This window comes from Pteropus alecto, unplaced genomic scaffold, assembly GCF_000325575.1.
Source record: "Pteropus alecto unplaced genomic scaffold, ASM32557v1 scaffold59, whole genome shotgun sequence".
In the NCBI taxonomy this organism is placed as follows: Eukaryota; Metazoa; Chordata; class Mammalia; order Chiroptera; family Pteropodidae; genus Pteropus; species Pteropus alecto.
Genome location: NW_006443292.1, coordinates 2697371 through 2703440, shown reverse-complemented (window position 1 = coordinate 2703440; position 6070 = coordinate 2697371). Strand labels below are relative to the sequence as shown.

The following is a 6070-nucleotide window of genomic DNA, read 5'->3' as shown; positions in this document are numbered from 1 at the left end:
ACACACACACACACACACACACACACACAGGCTTCCACAGGGAAGGATTTGGGGATGTGGGGATTTGGGGTTATAAAAATATCACCGTAGTCTACAGCCACGCCACCCTGAACAAGTCGGATCATGTCTGATCTCGGAAGCTAAGCAGAGTCGGGCCTGGTTAGTACTTGGATGGGAGACTACCTAGGAAGACCAGGTGCTGTAGGCATAAAAAAATAAAATAAAATAAATAAAATAAGGGATTGTAATCTGACAAGGTCCTTGCAATCTGTGAGGTCAACCAAGTGTTGCCTCGTCTAAAACAAAAAATATCAGCATGCAGAAGATCTTCCCTACTTACCACTGCAGGCTGTGTTGACATACAAGGTACCCCAGGCATCTATTCATTCTGGAATCTTCTGCAGAGAAGAGAGTCACGTGGCTGAGTCCTTTGCATTCCAGCTGCACGTCACTATTATATCTGGAGTGACTTTTCACTCTTAAAGTCATAACCATCTGTTAGTTCCCTTACGGTCCTGCTCAGTTTCCTAATTCTCTGGCTTATATCTTTGGAGAAAATAGCTAGTAACTGTGGAGAACGTGAGTCCAAGAGAGGCTCTAGACTTAATTCAATGACACAAGCTTATGTCACCTTGCCCTTTTTGTATGTTACAATTATGGCAGGGGACGGGTTAGAAGGCTACGTAATGTTTGAAAAAATAATGTTAGCATGCTGATGATAAGGTTTGAATTGGGTTTTGAATATGCACTTTGGCGTGTGCGTTGATCATGTTTCAGATATTTTGGGGAGTGGGGTGGAGAAGAATCTAGGACATAATGTAAAGATATATTTTAACTCAAATGATACACTGAATCCTTTGGTTCTGAAGCTGTTCCATATTACAGTGTCCCTCATCAGCTGCCTGTTCTGCCCCAAGCGGTCCCCACAGAGGGAGGAAGGGACATCCTAGGGACATCACAGGCCTTTACTCTATCCTTGCCTTCTACTCAAGGCCATTCATTAAGGGGGAAGCTTACTCGACTCTTCACCAACTGTAATACTAAATCTTACTATTTCATACTCTTAAATCCATATGTTTTTTAATGGGTTTTTAGCTTTTAATCTGAGTATCCTGGGTTTATCTCCTGATTCCATCTGTTATTGATTGTATGTTTATTCTACGTAACATTAAGAACTAAATTACATGATACATATGAGCCTAACTCATAGAGTATGTTCGGTAAATTTTAATTTCAACTTCCCCTAATTATTATTGTTATGGTGACTTTTAGTATTTTATGAATACTGTATGAGATTAAAACTTCAGCGATTATAAATTATTTTAACAGATATATTTATATCATAGCTTTAAAACAATTTAAAAAAGGAAACGAAGATTATGTTATTTCTATTATATAGATGAAGAGCGAACTACTAAGTGTTGAGCTTTATGCAAGGTCCCACAACTAGTAAGTGACCATGTTGAAATAAAATGTGTTTGCTTCTTATATCCGGAATTTAAGCCAGGTTGACCCTCAAGCTCTTCTTGTCACGATATTCCTGCTTGGGATTCGGCAGCTATATTATCTTTCTCATTGTATTAACTTGATTGATTGAGAGGTCGGCTATGTACTCTATTAGTTTGGGCAGAGTCCAAAACTAATAAATATAACCAATGAATTTGTCCCCTGTGGGAAATGACACATTCATGGAAATCTTAACTATTGATAAATATAATCCCAACTCATTTTTAGTGATAAACAATATGATTCAAAATTTCCCCCATTATTGAAGTAATTTGCACTAAAGCCACCTCTGTGCGTGTTACGTACTGTTGAGTCAGGCCTGATTCTTGGCAACCTCATGAATGAGTGATGTCCACAATATCTGGTCCTCAAGAGCCCTATTCTGTTCTTATAGATTCATGTGTCTTTTATCTAATCACCTAGAAAAATATCTGAAGGCTACGATAAAGAGGCTATCTCTTATTAAGTAATCTCAAGGAATATTAAATCTCTCGTCAGGTCAATGTGGAAATTTTTCATGTCCAATACATAAATTTCACAAAGTCCTCTCTATATAGCGAGTACTCCAAAAGCAAAGATAAATCTGCTTTTCCTCCATTGCAAAAGCAACACCAAACTATTTTGAATTCTATAATAATAGCTACACAAACTCATTTGAAATCTATGTTAAACTATAAAATTAAGGAAGAATCGATCGATACTTCTTAGCTCTTAGTTGAACGAATAAATCTCCCTTTAAATTGTGAGGGAAAGTACAACTTTTTTATTGTTATTTTAAGAAGCACAAAAGAAAAAGTATCGAAGAAGAATAGCAAACAATTTCTATATTTAGGCAAAAGAAAGAAAATAGAAGAAGAAAAGAGGAAGTCACGTAGCTATTCAAAGATTATACTAATATAAAGCCAATTATTATGCACTAAAAAGCTTTGGTCTTCTAGAAAAAGTTTTGTTAGCTGGCCATGAATATTGTCATTCTCTCTGTTAAGGTCAAAATTCTTAATGATACACCCTCAACTTAACCCTTCTAGGTTTAGTTATTTAATTTATTTTAATTGGTAAATTTATGCTTAGCCGAGCAGTGCTATGGAATTGATTAATAAATTACATTTGACTGCCAGTGTTCTAGGATTCCCTAGTAGTAATATTTGAAGCAGAGTTGACAGTAATTAAATAATTTCATCACAAGTAACAATTGAATATATTCAACCAAATGGATCATTTCTGTGACATATCGAAAATCCTATTCTTATAGTATTACATTGATTGATGGATGGGTGAAGAGGACAAGCAGACTTTTTTTTAAAGAAAGTGTAGATGAAGATGGTTCTTCCTATTGTAAAGATATTAAAATAAAACTTTTTTTTTTTTTTTTTTACAATTGGAAAACTGCCATCAGTTTGATTCCTCTGAAGCCAATAGTGTTCATTTGGAATACTGGCAATAAAATATATTTCGGGAGCATGCATAATAAATAAAAGGCTCATTAAAATTAAGAGTTGCATTTTTTCACATTGGAAAGCATCTTACAATCAAGGTTTTGTCATGACTTAATGGGGAGCGTTTTTTCTTAGTCGCATGTAAAATAACTGTACCCTAAAATAGATGACTTCTTAGACTTAATAAAATATGGTGTGTTTGACATTATTTCTACTTTCAAAAAGTCACGTTAAGATGTTCTCCCTAGACTGATTATCTTAATATCTAGATAAATTCTAACAACTTTCAACATTAATGATTTATTAGAATAAAAAGGGAAATATCGTTCCCTAACATCGGCTTTAATTTCAACATTGTGACAAACAGAATTTTGACCATTTGTGGAAACAATAAAACAATTTAATTTCTTCAAAAGATGAAGGGACCACGTTATTTGAAAATATTTGCCTGATAATTTAATGCGGCATGTATGAGTACCCCATTCTGTTTTATTACTAAATTCTACGTACCACATTCTACTTACATGCGATGATGGACAGTTGAATTATTTTCAGTTTCGGGCTGTTATATAATTATTTAATGCTGCTAAGAATATTATGTACAAATCTTTGGGTTGGTACATATATATATATTTTAATATACTTTCTGAGAATAAATATATGACTATGTCATTTTATATCCCTGTCAACAATATCTGAAACATAAAATATCTCCTGACCTTGAACAAACTCTTAATAGAAATGCTGTGTTATTGACTCTGCTCATCTTGAAAGTGTCTAAATTGGCATAAAAAGACTGTTGGAAGAAATGTGGACAGTAAAGATGCTGCTGGTGAGAGATCAGAAGGAAATGGGGAACATATTATTTTATTTATTTTTAATTAAATTTAATGGGGTGACATTGGTTAATATATACATATGTGTGTGTATAGATATAGATATAGATATAGATTTCATGTGTACAGTTCAGTAATACATCATCTGTATATCGCCTTGTGTGTTCATTACCCAAAGTTAAATTTCCTTTCATCAACATATATTTGATCCCCTTTTCCCTCTGGTCACCACAAAACTGTTGTCTATGTCTGTGATTTTCCTTTGTTTGTCTTGTTCGTTTGTTGCTTTCAGTTTTATATCCCACATAGGAGTGAAATCATACGGTTTTCAACTTTTTCTGTCTGCCTTATTTCACTTTCCATGATAATCTCGAGATCCATCCATGATGTCATAAATGGCAGCATTTCATCCTTTCTTATGGCTGAGTAAAATTCCATTGTGTATATTTGCCACATCTTCTTTATTCGGTCATCTGTCAAAGGACACTATTATTTTAAACGAGAGGGAAAACAGCATCGTTACATAGTGCCACAAAGAGAACCTAGACTGTGGCGTAAAGTTATATGTCAAGAAGAACTTGTAAGTGATAAGCGTAGACATTTAGCTGAGATTTCCCATCAAAGCTTGAAGGAAACCGACGCAGTTTAATTTCGTTTCTTTTCTTTTTATTCTTGTGCTTTTGATGTTGTTTCTAAAAAAACCATTACTAAATTCACGGAGACTTACTCTTATACTATCCTCTAAGATTAAACTATTACATTTATGTCTGTGATCGATTTTGATTTAGTTTTATGGATGGGAGGAGGAAGGTATTCATCCCTGTTCTTTTGCATGTGGCTATCCTGTAGCCCTGTCATTATTTTTTGAAAATAACTCTTTTTTTCTCCATTTCACTGTCTCAGCACCTTTGCCAAAAAAGCGACTGACTACAAAAGCAAGAGTTTATTTCTGAGCTCTTAATGCTGTTTTTTTTTTTTTTTTAAATGAAACTTTTTTTTTTAGAGAAGTTTTAGATTCACAGCGGTATCGAAGGGAAGGTACAGAGATTTCACATATGTCCCTTACTCCCACATGTGTCATCTTCCCCATTATCAAGATCATTTACCAGAATGGGGTGTGCGTGTGTATGTGTATGTGTGTGTATATATGTATTTTTTAACCAAGGATGAAATTACATTGTCACATCATAACCACCCAAGTCTACAGTTTAAATCGGGGTTCACTATTGGTGTTGTACATTCTTTGTATTTGAAGAAATGTATAATGACATGTATCCATTACTATGATATCATATAGAGAATTTATATACAATTTATGTAAAATTCATCATGCCGATAGACCAAGCCTAGTGAACTACTGAAGCTTTGTAGTCTTGCTTTATAAAGCCAAAAGTACCTCTCCACGACACAAAAACCTTATTACGTAGGACTGGTGTGCATTTTTCTATAAATTCAGAATCATTTTACTATTTTCCATCTCCATCGATGTCAAATTAGACCGAAACTCCTCGGGAAATATAAACTACGAGCGTAAGAACACTGAAGGAATTAATTATGATTGATTTCATTAGTAATCTGTGTCTAATGTCTTTATGGTAATGAGAGGTTTAAAACACTGACTCAGTAGTAAATGGCTCACCTAGTGATTACTTGAATACATTCCACAATTCTGTTTCTCCTTCTGGCACAAAATGAGTTTTTAATGTTATTCACATTTTTTAACTGAATATTTTGTTTCGGGATGATTATCAATTCACATATAGCTGTAAGAAATAAGACAAAGAGATCCTGTGTACTTTTGAATCCGTTCCACCAATGGTGACATCTTACAAAACTGTATTACAATATTACAGTCAGAATATTAACATTGATAAAGGGAAGATACAGAACATTCTGTCACCACGAAGATCCCTATGGCATTCTTGCCCACCTACTCACTTCCCTCCTGCCCACATCTCCACCACTCCCTAGTAACCAGTGATCTTTTCTCTTTTTGTATAATTTTGTCACTTAAAAAATGTTATATAAATTGAATCATGCAGTATGTAACCTTCTGGAAGTGATTTTTAAAGTTATTTTTCAATTACAATTGACATACAATATTGTATTGGTTTCAGATGTACAACATAGTGATTAGACATTGATATAGCTTATGAACTGATCACCCCGATAAGTCTGGTACCCACCTGGCACTCTACATGGTTATTACAAGATTAGGACTATACATCTTATGCTGTACTTTACATCCCTGTGACTGTTTTAATGATTGGAAATATGTACTTCTTCATCCTT

At 34.3% G+C, this 6070-nt stretch overlaps 1 pseudogene; it reads left to right on the top strand.

Annotated features, from left to right (window-relative positions):
• Window positions 1-89: 89 nt before the first annotated feature.
• LOC112472815 lies at window positions 90-208 on the top strand (annotated as a pseudogene).
• The last annotated feature ends 5862 nt before the right edge of the window (window positions 209-6070 follow it).